This window comes from Elgaria multicarinata, chromosome 5 (genome assembly GCF_023053635.1).
Source record: "Elgaria multicarinata webbii isolate HBS135686 ecotype San Diego chromosome 5, rElgMul1.1.pri, whole genome shotgun sequence".
Lineage (NCBI taxonomy): Eukaryota > Metazoa > Chordata > Lepidosauria > Squamata > Anguidae > Elgaria > Elgaria multicarinata.
Window position 1 is genome coordinate 114,491,748 of NC_086175.1, and position 17,454 is coordinate 114,509,201.

The 17,454-nt window shown below is 41.0% G+C and overlaps 1 protein-coding gene across 1 annotated transcript in view; it reads right to left on the reverse strand.

The window, feature by feature from the left end:
- The window catches only part of ZC3H12C (zinc finger CCCH-type containing 12C), a 53,247-nt gene extending 36,004 nt beyond the window's left edge, over window positions 1-17,243 (reverse strand). Inside the window, exon 1 of the mRNA XM_063127074.1 lies at window positions 17,128-17,243. The gene's annotated coding sequence lies outside the window, so the exon portion shown is untranslated. The remainder of the gene's footprint in view (window positions 1-17,127) is intronic.
- Between the last annotated feature and the right edge of the window lie 211 nt (window positions 17,244-17,454).

Genomic DNA, 17,454 nt, shown 5'->3' on the forward strand with positions numbered 1-17,454 from the left:
AAAGCCATTGAAGCATACCTCCAAGTTAGTCCTTTTCAACAAATGACTGTATAAAATATATCCAGCGACCCTTATGTAATCAACATTTACTATTCTTCAAACAGACAATTCCCTTTGAAATACATTCAGATTTAAGTTGCATTTAATGTTTTAAGCTTTTTGATGTCTAGAAATACTCCCTACACAATCCAGATTTAAAACCAGGGAGGTGGGGGGGACACACACATTTTTTCTGAATATACGTATGCCCCCTACTGTTCTAATACTTTAAATGACTATAAATGAGAGATTACAGAAAAAAGCCTCTTTGTTAAAGTTTACTTGATGCATAGCAATCAGTTTCTATTAAAGAAGATAACAGATCCCCTGCAAACCCTCAACCAATTTATTCAAATTCCCAAACTTTATTCTGCTATTTTCCATCACAAAATAAAATATGATAATTATCTATTAATTAAGGGGAATAGTCCCTTGAGAACCCATTAAAATAATGTCTAGTACGTTGCTCAGATGCGCATGGACATTGCACTGCCAAGGTATGTTCAAAGCTTACAACTTGCCAGACTGCTGTTTCCCTGCCCCCAGCTGTTCTTTTGTTTATGGACAAGAGATACAATTTTGCAACTAGGGCCAATAAGGTTACAGTGCACACTCAAGAAATGTTTAGCCCTTAAGTGGTATGTTCTATTTTAACCTACTATCTTGGTACTAGTCAGAAAATACATTTTCACTAACAACTATACCTGCTGAGCCCTTTCTTCAGCAGACTATGCTGAATATATCCATAAGTCCCCCATTGTGCTCTGTACAGAAAAAATCTTATCAGTGAAATGGGGTTTCAAAATTTTCCATGACTATATTTTTCTGTGAAACATTGACCACTTTTAGAACTACTAGTTAACTTTATGAAACAGTGGGCCTGCTCACACACACATGCAGGGAACTACAGAGTGGGGAGTAGTTAGGGGAACTATGGAGCAGCGAGTTAACAAAACCACAATGCGATCGTCTGTCATGTGACAACGGAACCATGTAGTGTAACATGGTTCCCTTATCTCTCCTTGCTCCATGGTTAGGCTCTCATCTCTCACCACTGCAACTATGGCCACAGCTAGACCTAAGGTTTATCCTGGCATCATCCAGCGTTCACCCCTGCCTGAGCACTGGATCCCCTGTGTGTCACCTAGATGAACAGGTTTGACCCCTGGATGATCCAGGGATAAACCTTAGGTCTAGCTATGGCCTATGTATCCCAACCGGCCACCGCAGTGGGAATCTGGTCGTGCTGGATGTTGTAACTAGCGTGGGTCAATCTTGAGAAAGTCCATGCTGGCTAGAGTTTTGCCAGAAGTTCTGACCACTCTAGGTGGCCATCCCTATGGTTGCTGTGTTTTTTTTTTTGTGGAACAATCATTTTGACCACGGGAAGCCTGACAGACGACATAGTAAAATTAGGAGGGGGGGAAGACAACGTAGTAAGCCACCCTGGGGCCCCTTAATCCCACTGCAGAGGGTGATTCCCTCTGGGTAGTTACAGAAGCCATCATGGTCGGGGTTCCACTCCCATGACACTAAGCCACCATGGTTCACTCAGAAAGGTGAACAACAATGCTTAGGGTGACATCTGAACAGGCTAAGTGTAACATAACGAATGAATGCAATACCAGTTAAATTGGGCAACTGTAATAATAGATACAGAACTAATCAAAAATCAAACTTGTAATAACTAGGTACCTATTCCTAGGAAGCATATATTTTTGCAAAATTCTTCAGGCATGCTAAAATTAGTACGTTCAGCACCTTCTTTTTTCTCCTTTAGCTATGAACCAAAACACACTTACTAGGAAGTAAACTTCAATGAGTTCAGTAGGACTTCCTTCTGATTAAATTTGCATAGGATCATGCTGTTTAAAATCTAAATAATGTAATACAAGTTTGTGCTATTGAATTGCTGTGTCTTAAAATATTTACAAGCATTCCAATTAAAATGTCCAAGTAAAGCTTTCACTTTTGTTTCCATAAGGAAAAAGCAAGCTCAGTCAAATTCAGTTCTTACAACAAACTGGGATGGAGACACTTTAGGTAGCCTGATAAAATGGCTGCTGGCTAGGTGACAATTGGATAGAGTCAAAGACAGCTGATCTCTCAGGAGTTGCAATGGAAAAGCCCTGCTTCTCTTCTCTTCTTCTGCTTTGATCCTGATGGTATATTTCATGTAAATCACACTATGTGTTTTATTTAATGTTTCCCCCTAATCAAATATTTCCGATTAACTACTTTCGTCTCTTGGAAAAACTTTTCAAATATTTCTACAGGATGAAAAATTAACATAATAATTTATGTTTAGTTTTGTTTAGTAAGTCAACTAAATATGCTAAATCAAATCTCCATCAATTTAAGGAAGTGGGAAAGTTTCCAATTTGACATTTTCTGGAAGATCCACATGACTGATCATAAGTTATATTTTCCTTGTGACAACATAAAGCAACCAGAAATCTGCTATACAACTGCAACACTGTTATGCTAACCAAAACACTTTAATTGAATTGTGGTCTGGCAATAGAACAACAAAGTACAATATTCACATATACTAGTTTAAAAGAACTCAATTATCTCTGTAGTGATGGTTAATGTCTTGTTTGAACACTGGAAAACCACCTTTAAATCTCCAGTTCATAGGGCTAATTCACACATTTATGCTTGCCATATATACATCATTGATTGGTGCTGAATGTAATTAACTGTGGTTGAATTAAGCCAAAGTTTAAATAAATTACATTTTCTCTCCAATAATAAAGAATTTATATTCAACTGTATATCTGTAAGAACAGTTCCAAGAGAACACACTCCTTAGAAAAACTGTGGAATTCCTCAACAATGAAGACTCTTAGGGCTAAAGACAAAGAGCTGGATCCAAACTAACAGTGCAAGCCTATACCTGCCTATTAAGAAGTAAATATCACTGAGTTCTTACTCCAGGTTTAACAGTCAGTCAGCTGAACGTAGTTCCCACTGAAATCAGGAGGACTGAAATAGTCACTAACTTATCCCACGAAGTTCAACTAACTGGCAATGGAAACTCTGTTCATATTTACTCTGAAGTACATCCTATGGAGTTCTATGGTGTGTGGAAGACTGCAGTCTTGGTTGTGATACTACTGAAAATGTTTGCATGGATTGCATTAGATATCTCTTGTTGTTTTTTACTCCGGGCTGTAAAAGTTGGATGGCGTTTGTATTCCATCGTAGTAATTTAGGTATGACTATGATTGACTCGAGATGGAAAATGTTCCACTACTATATTTTTCTATGGAAAAATCCATTTTTAAAATTGCATTGCTTCACAAATAATAGATACAAAACCAGTTAAATTTTCAGGTGGAAATCTTTAAGAAGCATGTCTAAGTCTTCATTTTAACTGTACAATATTTACAAGGATTCCAATAAAAAATCCAAGAAAAGGTTTAAATATAACATGTGTACAACATTATGTTTACTATGTTGAATTTTTGTATCTAATTAAATTTTTCAGTTCAACTACTTTTGCATATTGAGAAGCATGTTTTAGCTACTTATGCAACAAATAAAATTAACAGGCTGTGTTTTTGTTTTGTTTAATAAATATGCCAAACATGCTCAATCAGAACCCAATCAATTTAGTGTACTGGGCAAAAACTGATTTGAACTTTGCTGTAAAATACACTGCATTTATACTAAAGGACCAATATTACCCTCTAGCAGAACATAGGTAAGGCAGAAGATAAGTCTGCCTTACATCTGAAATAAGTTGTTTACTTTCAGAAAATCATACATTTTCTTGGTGGAAAATTGAGCAGGCAATTCAGAATACCTATTACATATCTGTGTTTATGTGCACCTCTTATTCCTCTCTGCTTTCAATGTAAGCATGCTTTTTCAAAAGTTCAAATGTGTCAATTTCCTGACAATGACAAATGCACGTAAGGCATTTGAAAATCTTGCACTGGAAAGTGGAAATGGCAAAACAATTAACATCAATATATATTGATATTTACAACATCTCACATTGCTGAGAGATGGCTTTAAAGTGTTACGTTCCAGAATTAATTCCCAGCATCAACAGATGGTTGGAGGACCAGTCTTAGTAAAAGCTTTTTCTTATTAAAAAAACCAAACTTTTTTTTTTACTTACGCATTTTTCTATACACATGGGAAAAACCTACATGTTTCTGAGTGCTCTTCAGCTGAAGTGAGATAAACAACTTATGTGCTAAGTGAACAGCAAGTGTAGATCTTATCAAGAAGCTGATGGGTTCTCTTGGCAAACAAAATATAAATGTATAACAGTTTTAGCAAGGTATATGCATAACATGTGTGCACCATTTATCGCATGCAGTTTCTTGGATTCTGAACTAGAATGTCTGGTGCTATTACCTTATGAAAATGAAGTTCTATCAATATTCACAGGTGGCCAAATGTTATCCTTCCATGTTGTTGAGAACGCCTAGCATTTTCATTCTTTTTCTGTCATATTTCTGGAAACTAATTTCTGGCTTTAATCCAGAATGGGAATAACATTCATGTTTGCAAGAAACTGCAAAAATAAATGCTTGTTACCCTGCTACTCCCTCCAGTAGAAAATAGTAATGTTCTCCCCAACCACCCAAATTCAACTGAAAGCCATAAAACACAAAAACCTATATATGCTGAATTTCCAGAATCATTTCGTTGTACAATTATATTTTTGACAGAATTAACAATCAAGTTCATTTTCTTTGTCAACTACACAGAAACTATATTTTCCATCAATTCCGCAGACTCATTAATGATTCTCATCATTACAGTTAAGTAATCCAGTTAAACTCTAGAATGAGTAGACAAGTTGCTTCCCTTTGCTTACAGTAGAGATACATAGGAATTCATTTGAAAACTATCCTGTTACATGTTCTACCCAATAGTTGCTGAAGAAAAAAAAAACACTCAAGATGTGTTTGGTGAATTTAATTGTAGGTGTTTCCAACACACCATGCTTCCGTGGTGACTGCATATCAGACCCCCTTAGTTGTTTTGCTCATACCTTTTCTAGTAACACCTGAAGGATCAATTTTCCAATTATTATTAAGCTAAAAGTACCTAGTCAAAATAAATTAGAAAACACAGAACAACAAACTGCATTTCAAGGAACTTGGTAAATGTTAGGGCAATTGCCACATGTCCTTGCTAACCTCCTTCAAACATTTAGATCACTACTATAGACCGCAAAGAAGATACTGGGTTTTCCCCTTCACCACAACTGCTATGGTAAATTTACATATTAATTATGCACATACAGTGCTTTTCAATGCCCCATCTTTCCCCATCTTAATTGTGCTCACCAAGCTGAACAGGTTTCAGGGCAGGAAGATCACCACACTGGTTCCTGTTAAGTCATTACCTGATAGCCATCACACTGAACTTGTAAAAATTATCTTGTAAGAACATACAGGCTATCAATAACATATGGAAAACACAGTCTAAGTTGTGCATATTAATTTTCCAGTTAAGTAGGTCTTAAACGAAGAGGAAATTAGATAGATTATATGCTTTTGATGAAGCTGAAGTTTATGTAAAATGTGTCAATTTGTTCTTAAGTTTTGCCGAGGGGGAATGAAATTTTACAGCAAATAAAAATAAAGGAATATCTTTTTAAAAGAAAATTAGATGACATTAAGTATGAATCAACTTTATTTTAACAATGGATGGTAAACAGTTAGACAACTTAATAAAATAGTTTAAATAGAAAACAAGATTTCTGGACATCGAGTTGCATGTTTCCTTATACTTCAAATGCAAACCCTTCTTCAACTTGCCTCATTCTTCCCCTCTCCAAGTGTGTGTGTGTGTGTGTGTGTGTGTGTGTGTGTGTGTGTATTCCTTTTTTGTCTGACACATTGACTATAGTTTTCTATGTTATACACATAAGAATGTCAGGGAATAAGAGGGATTTCTTCCCCACAGACAATGTATAAAAAGCTTATCATCACTTGCCAATTCCCACTTACTTACCACAAAGCAGGTAGGCTTAGAGTTGCAGAGTCACAACCTGGTCTGGGCCATTTTTAATTTAATTGCTGGGGGGTCTGAATAAACGTGTTTAGGACTGGAGTGTAAATTTTAACTTACCATCCTCTCAAAGGGTAACTAACATCACAGGCCAAATTACATATGAACACATCAACCTGATGTAGTTTATAACAGATTATTGGTCCAGCTGGGCCAATATGGTCACCTCCTAGGCTTCATCTTGACGATCCGGGAGGAAAGCACATTGCTCTTATTCTTTGCAGTATGATGAAATTGGCTCTGCTCCTTCAGTGTTATACAGAAGAGCTGGCTGTCCCTACAACCTGGAAAAAACTTCTGGGTGGGGCAGAAGTAATAGCTTCCCACCCCCTCCCCCTATTATGCTCACTGTTCTGAGAAGAATTTATTCAGGGCAGGATCTGAAGGGAGAATCTGTGCATTTGTGGAGGGAGCTCTTATCCTTTACTTTGATGATGCACAGCTGTGCATCTTCAGTTTATAAAAATAGAGACCTGCTGTGTTCCTTGACAGTTTGCTCTAGTGGGGTGAAATGGGGGTGCTCTCCCTATGAGAACAGCCCCACCCCAATTTTATCCCATTAGAGCAAATGGACAGCCCCTTAATGTGCAGAATCTCTAAATCTCAGGCAGAGGTTTAGTCCTGCTACCTTAAGATGCTGGGGATTGAAATTGGGATCTTACATGTGCGTGTATAGCTTGTACACTTCCACAAAGCTATGAACCTTTGCGTGAGCTGCCTTTAACTTGGACTCAAGTTAAAGGAAGCCAGATTCCAGCTGGACATCAGGAAAAACTTCCTGACTGTTAGAGCAGTGCAACAATGGAATCAGTTACCTAGGGAGGTTGTGGGCTCTCCCACACTAGAGGCCTTCAAGAGGCAGCTGGACAAGCATCTGTCGGGGATGCTTTAGGGTGGATTCCTGCATTGAGCAGGGGACTGGACTCGATGGCCTTGTAGGCCCCTTCCAACTCTGCTATTCTATGATTCTATGATTTCTAACCACTGAGGAAACGTTCACAGAGTGGATTCAGATTACCATTTGAGGCAGTTACTGAAATGCTTAACTAGGGCAGGAGAAAAGTTTGGATATCCTACTACATCACAGACGTGGAGAAACTACAGCCCCATAGTTTCTAATTCAAATTGGATTTTGTTTGTTTCTTAATGGGTTGGAATCCATGGCCATTGCTAGATGATGGGTTAACCCGGTGCAAGCCCCGGGCTCGCCCCTGTGCGTCCACATGACACACAGGGAATCCCGGGCTCAGGCAGGGGTAACCCTCCCTTGGCCTGGGATAACCGGTACGGCTTGAGTCCCAGTATTTCCCGCTGTCTCAGGCTCGCGGGCATGTAGACTGGTCCACCACTTTCCCCGGCTACCGCAATTACTCGTGAGTAACCGGGAAAAGCAGCGGACAGGGCGCAGCGTTCCACAGGAGCGCTGGACCCATCAGGGCAGGGGGAGTGATCAGTGGTGGGGAGATCACGGGGGGAGGGGAAACTAGAGATGGGGGGGGGGAATCGCGGCCAGGGTGGGGAAATCTGAGCCATGGGGACGAGCAGGGAACCCTTAAAAAAACCCAAACACTTACCAGTTGATGGTGCGCTCCTGTGCACCCAGCCCTTTAAAAATAATTAAAAAATGGCGGATGTGACGGATCCTTCCTGCATCCCGTCGCGTCTGACATGTAGGCTGGGGTGACAGCTTGCACTACTTGTAGCGCGGGCTGGCCCCTCCTCCCACACAGATTATCAGGTAGGTCTAGCAAGACCCCATGTCTGCCCCATCCATAGAAACTCCAGGACCAGCTTGCAAGATATACTGAACCAGTGTATATGGGGCTAAGACAGTAAACATGAGGAGAGATAGTGACTGGATGGTATTTAGGAGGTTGAATTTTCTGCAAAACAATCGTGGTTGAAATTCAACACAATAACTGAAAATCCACAAAACCAGTTCCAATGCTGATTCAACAGAAGCAAAGCTCATTTCATGAAGTATGCGAAAGAATGATAAGCTTATCTAGCCTACCATTACACTCTCTAAAAGCATTTCCTCTACCTAAAAACATAACAGCTGGTCAGTCAATCCTGAGCTAGAAGAAAATAGATGCGCCACAGGGCTAATTAAGTAGGTAATATATGTCTACTTGAGGACAAGTATTCTCAGATAGCACAAGAAAACCAGATCAATCTCCTGTTTAGATTTTCTGCCATCTGCTCATGATTGCAATGAATCACCCAACTACTACACCAGCTGTTTAAAGCAGTTTGATCTTTGTAGGCATATACATTAATACTTATATGTATCTACTCTAAAGTATGTCCCATTACTTAAGCGCATCTAAGATTTCAGCCCAAACCTGAATGCCTTTTTTCTGGATTCCATACCAGGTATCAGGAAGTTCTATAAAGCTAAAGCTGAATAACTACTGCAATTATGAAACTACCTGCAAGATTCCAAATCTCTATGCAGATTATGTACAAAGAAATAAATACAGCAGAGAGCTTCTACCAATTGATTTTTAAAAGTTCTCTCAGATATATGCCTTCTAACAGCAACAGAATTGGGACAAATAGTATTTCCCTTGAGAAAATATTAGGATATTTTAGGACATGACATGTTTTATTGCACAGAAGGAAACTATAAAAGACAACTAGGAAACCATCCAATCATGTTGAATAACGTTTGCCAATTAAACTAGATCATGTACTTTGAGGATTCATCACTTGCAGTGGAGTAATGCATAATGCACACAATGCCCTGGCTCACACATCATGACTACTCAGGGTAGTTGAATGTGGAACCCAGAGTTCCATGTTCAGAGATCACAATAAACTACACAGGGACCAAGCATCCTTGGGTTGTTACCTCAGCAAAAGTGATCAAATGGCCACGAGACAGCTTGCACACTCACTTCCACTCATTCACGACTTTACAGGGTTTAAAAACACCCCTGCATAGTTGTGACCCATGAATTGGGTCAAGATCATTTTTAAAACTCGTTGAAGACAAACAAACAGAGGCAGTTGAAAAAATATTTACGTGAAAAAACATTATAGCTCAAATTATGAAATCCTTACAACAAATCTCAAATGTAACAAAAAAAGAGAGAAAACTTCCATCACATTTTGCCCATGTGGGCACATCACATTTTGCCCACAAACAAACAGAGGTCAAATATAGCTTCTCAAATATTTATTTTCAAAAATTTTGTGTGCATAGAATTTTGAAAGGTAAAATTACTAGTTGCTATTCAGAACAGCAAATAACTCTTGAAAACTCTATAATGACAATGAACATTTAACTGAAAATGTAAATACCAGTGTCTGTTCTGGTGCTATGTACTTTTCTTTATTAGAATTGCTGTCACTTTGATGCAATGTGTTTACTGTTGATTTTAACTACTAAATTTTTCATGCTTTAAAATAATACATGTATTAGCTTCCAAATAACACTTGTTTAATAAAATGCAACTAGTAACTGAACTAACATCATGTTTGCTACAATCTCTCTCTCTTTTAAACTGGATATCAATTAAGACATCTGCCCAGAGAGCTTCAGCTATTGGGCCGTATAAAAATGTAATAAATAAATAAATAAGACTGCAATTCTATACATACTACCCAGGAGTAAATCTCATTAAGATCAATGTGGCTAGTAGCTGAAAAGACATGTATAGCCTTGCACTGTTGATCTGTGTACTGGGGTCAAAGTAGCAAAATCTCACTAACTAATTCTACTATATTGCTGCTTGGAAGGGGATGTGTTGTTGAAGTGCATTCTGTTTATTAAATAGATTTGTACTGTACACTGCCCAGAGGACTTCAGTTATTGGGAATTTTAAAAGTACAATAACTAAATAAATAAATAAATTGATACTGCACGCAGGGGGTGGATCCAATGCATCTTAATTTTCAGAGTGCCACAGCAGCAATACAGTTGTGGCTAGAACATCAAGAAAACAACACAAGAAGGAGATGCTCTTAGTGGGTGGTTCATCTGCCTGACTATGTGATATTCAACCAAGACTGGAAGAAGTTATACTCCCCTGAATTATTAGGTTTGTAGTTTGGGGGTGCTCTTGGATCCAGCATTGTCACTAGACGCACATATGAAGTTGTTGGCACTGAGCTTGTCTTATCTATCAGCATAGGCTGATATACCAACTACACCCTTAACTGGATGGACTTATCCATGCCCTGATAATCTATAGTCTGAATTACTGCAATGCGTGATACATGGGGGCTGCCATTGAAAATGGTCCGGAAACTGCAACTGTTCCAAAATAATAATAATAATAATAATAATAATAATAATAATAATATTTCTTACCCACCTCTCCACCTCTGTAAACCGCCCAGAGAGCCCTGGCTATGGGAGCGGTATATAAGTTTAATAAATAAATAAATAAATAAATAAATAAATAAATTGGATCGGCCAGTGAGATTGGCCAGTCCCCATTAACAATGTGATCATATTATGCTTATACTTTTCTATCTGAATTAGCTGCCAGTCCATGTCCGGGCTCGATTCAAAGGGCTGATATTAATATTCAAAACCCTAAATGGCTTGGGGCCAGGTTACCTGAAGGATCATCTCCTTTCGTATATACGTGGACAGACTCTAAGTTTGTTTTCAGAGATCCTTCTCCAGGACCCCTGTCATAAGAAGTGAAATAGGTGGCTACCAAAAAGAGAGTGTTTTCTGTTGTGGCACCCAAGTTGTAAAGGCTCACCAGGCACCTACATTGTGCTCTTTTCAGTGCAAGGTGAAGACCTTCTTATTTTCCTAGGCATTTTAATCATTCAGTTTCTGTTGCTTTAAAACTGTGACTATATTTACTATATTTTCATACTTTGCACTGCTGGTATGTTATAATTTTATTTTTAACTATAGGTTTAAACTTTTATATTAAATTTTGTCATGTAGTATTTTATGGTTTTAGTTGTGAAACACCCAGAGTTTCGGCTATTGGGTGGTATTAAAATGTAATAAATAAAATGTGACATTGGCCAATGGACCTGGAAAACCCCAGATCCAAATTTCCCTGCAATTATGAGTTTACTGTGTGGCCTTGAACAAGTCACTCCCTCCACCGTGCTTAACACTTTACTATTTGCGCTCCAGCATAAAATCGAGTCCAGAAACATGTGCACTATTATCATTTGGGAATACTATATGTACTCTTAAAAGAAGCTTCTTTTTTCAAAATATGAGAAAATGGCTTTTTAAAAATCCTGTTCTTTCTCCAAGTTGTTCAGCTTGATATACATGATCACTCCCTCTCATTATCATCATCACAAACCTGAGGTAAGCTAGGTTAAGACTGGTCCAAGGTCACCCAGTGAGTTTCATGCCTGAGCAGGGATTTAAACCTCAATTTCCCCAACCAAACCTAGTCCTATGTCTGCTGCTTTACCTCACTGGTTCTCAATGGGAGCCCAACCTTTTGCTGTATATTGCAGCAAAGAAGCAGCCAATATGTAGTTTGTATTTGGGTCGCCAGTGTCAAGGGGAAAGAGTAAAGTGTGTTTTCTTCACAGGGGTTTTGTGGTGCTAAGCTGCTAACAACCCCATCTAAAGTATGTCCTCTTGAAAGTCCTACAGAGTTCAATGGGGCTTACTCAATGGGGATTTCCTCCTAGCAGTGCAATTCTAAATTGACTTAACTAGGGAGAAGCCCCCTCCCTCAATTAATTTAGACGTGCTCCTATGCGAACATTTTTGCTAAAACATTGTTAAAACACAGCTACGGGTGGGTGGGTGCAGCTAAACATGTAATGGAATAAAGAAATTGAGAGGTGAAGAGCGGGGGAGGTGAGTGTAGAACCTATTTTAATTTTGAAGAGAAGTGGCTTGACTATTAGAACGGAACGGGTGGGAGCTGGGGAAATTCTGGCGTGGCAAAATAAATAAGCGAAGTGGGTCAAGAGCGTGGCAGCTGAGGGGAGAAAATGCGTTTACAAGTAAAAGAAGATTCGGTTTTCGCGGGCAGGTGACTTTTCCAAGGATGGCTGTGGGGAGAATGAGGGAGGCTCCCTGAAGCTCGAAGACGGTCTCTCACCTTCCATAAATTCAAGGCGAAGCGGCCGTTTCTCCTTCTCCTCCACGCACGGGCTCCTCCAGCCCAGCCTCTGTCCACGCCACGGCCTTTTTGTGGCCGGGGAGCTCACCAACGCGACCTCCAGGAGTGGACCCCTTCAGCTTGGGCCTACAAAACAACCGGCCAGCCGCCCCATGAGGGAGACGCGGGGGGAGGGGCACAATATTACCACAGCGCCGGCCCGGCCCAGACTCAGGACCGCCTCCCGCCCGCTGCAATGGGAGCGTCTCTCCCGTCCGCCAGTCAGGACACTCGGGGAAAGCCCGCGGCCTCCTCCGCTCCAGTTACCGCCCCCTTCGTCTGTCCGTCCCCGGAGCCTTCGTAGCTCCGCAACAGCGGCGCTTTCGGCCGGCTAACCCCCACCCCCACCCCCACCGATGCAACCTGCCAGGCATGGAGCTAAATTAAACTGAGGGGAGAGAACTGCAGAAATGCGGGACGGTGAAGTGGGGACGGCCGCTGCCCCTTCCCTGCCGCCGTGCTTGCGGGTCCTGCCCTCACCGTAAACCGTCTGTGTTGAAGCTCCCCCGCCCCAAACTCCATTCCCACTAATACGAGGACAAGAATGGCCATTGGGAATAATAGGAGCTCTCCGAAGGTCCATAGGAAGTAATGGGAGCTAAGAATAACGATTGACAAGACTGGGATCCGTTGAAATCGATGCAAGTTGCACATGAAGCATGGGGTGGATCGTGAAAAGGAGTGGAAAAAGGCAAAATAATGAATTGAGATGGTTTATAATATTTCCCTTCCTGTTTCGTTATTTAAATGGTTATTTATGATGTTTGCTTTAATATTCAGTCAACCCTAACCACACTTGAAAGGGAGAAATAATGAGGGGGTGGGACTGTAATGGCAGACCATGACAGGCCTGGGACTGGCATCATGGCTTGGAATGACAGGCCCAGAGCTGGAAGGTGGCCAGGGATCCTCATTTTACAGAGGACAGTCCTCTAGTTGAAGTGCGGTCCTGTCCAATTCCGTTCTAAAAATAAATAACCCTATGAACTGTTGCCCATCAACTGTTAGTAGCTGGACAGCAGGCTGAAAAGCAGGCACACCAGTCTTCCACACAATGGTGAGAATGATGTAGAGTATTTCTATTTAAATTGTAATAATTATTTCTAAATTTGCTTCAAGATCCACATATGCAAATTTTATGCAAAATGGCAGTCCCATTTTGTTTCATGATACATTTCCTCTTTTGGGGCAATTCATAAATAGTCAACCAAACTGGAATAAGGGCCCCTGGACTGGAATGGTGGCACAAGAGAGTACAATGACAACCTTGAGGCTGAAATTACTGCCCCTGGGAGCCAGGGAACACTTGGATTAGTGCAATGGCCCCAGGAGTAGAATGACAGCCCTTGAACTGGAATGACAGCCGCTGGGACTGGAACAAGGCCCTCTAAGAGTAAAATGATAGGCCAGGTACTGGAATGATTGGCCTGTGGTTGGAATTACAGCAGCTGGGAGTCCAGTGATAGCACCTGGGCACCATTTCTGGAACCAATGAATGGAAGTAATTATATTAAGGGGATTCCCAGTTATTTAGAATAGTTGTTTTTAAATGGATATTGTGCTTTTTAAGATTTTAAATTTTGTATATTTGCTTTTAATGTTCACTGTTTTAAATCTTTGTAAACCGCCCAGAGAGCTATGGGGCAGTATATAAATGTAAACAACAACAACAACAACAACATTAGGAGTCATGATTCCCAGTTATAGTTATTCCCAGTTATAGTTATTCCCAGTTATTCCCAGCTGTGATTCCAGTTATAGGACTATCATTCTAGTACCAGGAGCTATAATTTATGTTCTAAGTCTGTTATTCTACACCTAGGGACTCTTGTTCCAGTCTCAGCGATCCCAGAGTCTCTCATTCAAGTCCAAGACCTGACATTTTACTGTCCTAGTGTCATCATACCAATCCAAGTGTTTCCTGGCTACTAAGAATCATAATACTAGTCCCAGGGCTGTCATTCTATTCCCAGGGACTGTGAATCTATTCCTACGAGTTGTTATTCCAGTTCCAAAGAAGCTGTGATTCTGTTCCGAGGGATGCCATTCCTTGGAATAGAATCCTGGCCCTATCTTTGCAGACCCAGGGCCCTTCATTTGAGTCCCAGGATTGCTGTGGTCTGTTGTTGCTATTCCACACTATTTCTCCCTTTCAAAGCAGTTAATATGAATTAATTAATTTTTGAAAACCTATTACAGTAAACCAACCAACCCCCCCAACCAAACATTTGAAATAATAGTGCTGGTTATGACCTATAAAGCCCTATATGGTTCGGGTCCAGGTTATTTGAAAGAACGTATTCTCCCTTATGAGCCTGCCCGTGCTTTGAGATCTTCTGGAGAGGCCCTTCTTTCAATCCCACCTTCTTCACAGGCATGCTTGGTGGGAACATGGGAGAGGGCCTTCTCGGTGGCTGCTCCGGTGCTCTGGAACTCTCTTCCCGGGGAAGCTAGGCTGGCTCCCTCCTTGATGGGCTTTCGGAAGCAGGCTAAAACTGTTTTGTTCCAGCAGGCCTTTGGAGAATAGTCTGGCCCTCCATCTATGTTAATGTCTTATAATTTTGTTGTGTATTTTAAATGTTTATGGTTTTGTCCCCCCCCCAATGTATATTTTAAACTTTGTAAGGCCGCCTTGAGGCCCAGCATTGGGCAAAAGGCAGGATACTAATAATAATAATAATAATAATAATAATAATAATAATAATAATAATGACATGGAAAGGGCACTCTAAAATGTGTTAGCAGAACGTAGATCTGGATCTACTGGTAGATCTCTGGGTGATTTTGCAGTGGATCGGCAAGGATTTCAGACTCCCAATTGTGCAACAATAGCAACAACTAAATGACTTTTCTCTCCCACCTTAAATTACTAGTATAAATCTCATGTCAACATGGCCACTTTTTGCCCTCAGTACTCTCACCTTGGAGGGGCTCGTGAATAATGCAAATATAGTTCATGCATAATGAATCTCCCTTTGAAATTTGCATGTGGCATGTACCTTCCTCCTCCCTTGCATGCCCCAATTGGCCGCCTCCATCCCCTTCCCCCTCCCTGCTGGTGGTCACATCCCAACTGCACAGCTGCACCTGGGCCCCATTTTTGTGCCACACTGATCGGCCAAGCAGGGCTGTCCGTCATCGTGCTGGCACAGAGGAAATCAATAATGATTTGAACTTCTTTAAACTTTCAAAATTTTCTGCACATCTATTATTATTATTATTATTATTATTATTATTATTATTATTATTAGTATACTGCCCCATAGCTGAAGCCCTCTAGGTGGCTTACATAATATTAAGACACTTAAAAACAATATTAAAAAATTAAAAACCACAAAAACGTACAATATACACATACATTTAAAACCACTTTAACAACTCTAAAAACTATCTACATGGCTCATGGCTCAGTTTAAAACAAAAATGAGCAAAATCGATCTGGTAGATCTCTATAATAAGGCTTACACTACTGTATTCTTATATAAGATACAACTGACATGAAGAAAGCTTGGGATAACCAGGAATGGATTTTTGTGTGGAAGTGAGCCCTGTTCAGTTCTGACACTCGGAACAAATTCTTTGACTCAGAATTCTTTGATTCTGACTGTACGTCATTTGCACAGGGCTCCAGTTGGTGGATCTCAGAGGTCCAGTAAATAACAAAATAGATTGCACAAAACTGCCTATACCTGCTATAAATCTTCACATCCTATTTCAATCCCTGTGACCCATTCCTTTCAATAATCCATTCTATGCTTTACTTGAGCCTCATTTGTCGCTGTCATCAATTAAGCCCTATCATGTCAATTGTCATTTTGTCAACTCCCATTATTTCCTATGGACCTTCAGATAGCCCCACTGTTCCCAAATGCCCATTCTCATGTGTGCCAGGGCTGAGCTCTGATACTGACAACAACAGACTTTGCCTTATCCCTCAGCCATGTAGCATACCCTTTGCCACACTTTCCCCACACACAATTCAACAGACACACAAACACTCCAAAGCCACGCACAAATAACACCACACTTTTGTGCCCCTTGTGTGAATTCATCAGGAATAACCACCTTTCCCAATCCTCAATCCTCCTTTCCCACCCTTAAACGGGATTATTGAAAGCATGGTTTTGAAGCCTGCTATTTACTCACAACATTAAAAGCTTCAAGGACTAACTCATTTGTGTAAAGCAGCTTTCGCCAACCTGGGGCTCCTCCCAACGTGTTGGACTACAGCTCCCAGCATCAGCTGGGGGATGCTGGGAATTGTAGTCCAACACGTTGGGAAGCGCCTCAAGTTGGGGCAGTCTGGTGCAAAGCAACCTTGGGTGTGCACCCTTACAAGTTCTTGTGCTTTTCATTCCCCCTGCTACCGAATCGATGCCTCACCCCTTCCCTCTGTCCCAGGCCACCCACATTAACTCTTCCTGTCACGACTCTTGCTTTGCCCCAGGTCCTCAAACCCTGAGAGCTTCCCTCCGTCACAGACAACCCCTCCCCTACCTTTTCATTGTTGCTCCCATGCACCAGATCCCCTTAGTTTTACCCAACGTTGATTCCCTCCTGCTATGTTTCTCCCTTCCGAGTTGCATCCTCTGTATGGTTCTCTGTGATCTCTAAATCCAGTAACCCACTTGATGTTCCCCCACCATACACACACACACACACACACACACACACACACACACACACACACACACACACACACTATGCCATTCCCAGTTGCCACACAGTCTGTGAACCCAGTCACCATTGATCTCTCATAGGACACAGCCCCTTTCTCCCTGACCCCCACAGCAACTTTCTTCATCCCCTCATTTCCCCTCTGATCCCCTGTTCTCCCACCCTTTCCAGCCCTCTTATTCCAGTCCCAGCAATTCTCTGGTGCTCTTCTTGTGATATACCCTCCTCCCCAAAGCACAACATCCTGCACTCTTCTTACCTGGGTGTTTTTGGCTCCATTGTCCTGTTCTTTTTGCCTCCAGGCTGTTCATCCGTCCTGCCAGTGCTGGAATTACAAGGGATCCAAAGGGGTCCTTTACCTTTTATGATGGCTCCCTTGGCTAGTGTTATTGTTGTTGCTGTTTTTAGGCTACGAGAGTGCCACGCTTTAGCTAAAATTAGAGTAGAGCACGGGGTGGGGCTTGCAGATGTCATTAAGGGCAACCTCCTTCCCGTAATGTGAGCAGTTGTGTTTTCCTGTTGTCTAAGAAAGCCGAGAGGAGCATCCTTCCTTAACAACCGTACTGCCTGTGAGAGCTGAAGCTGG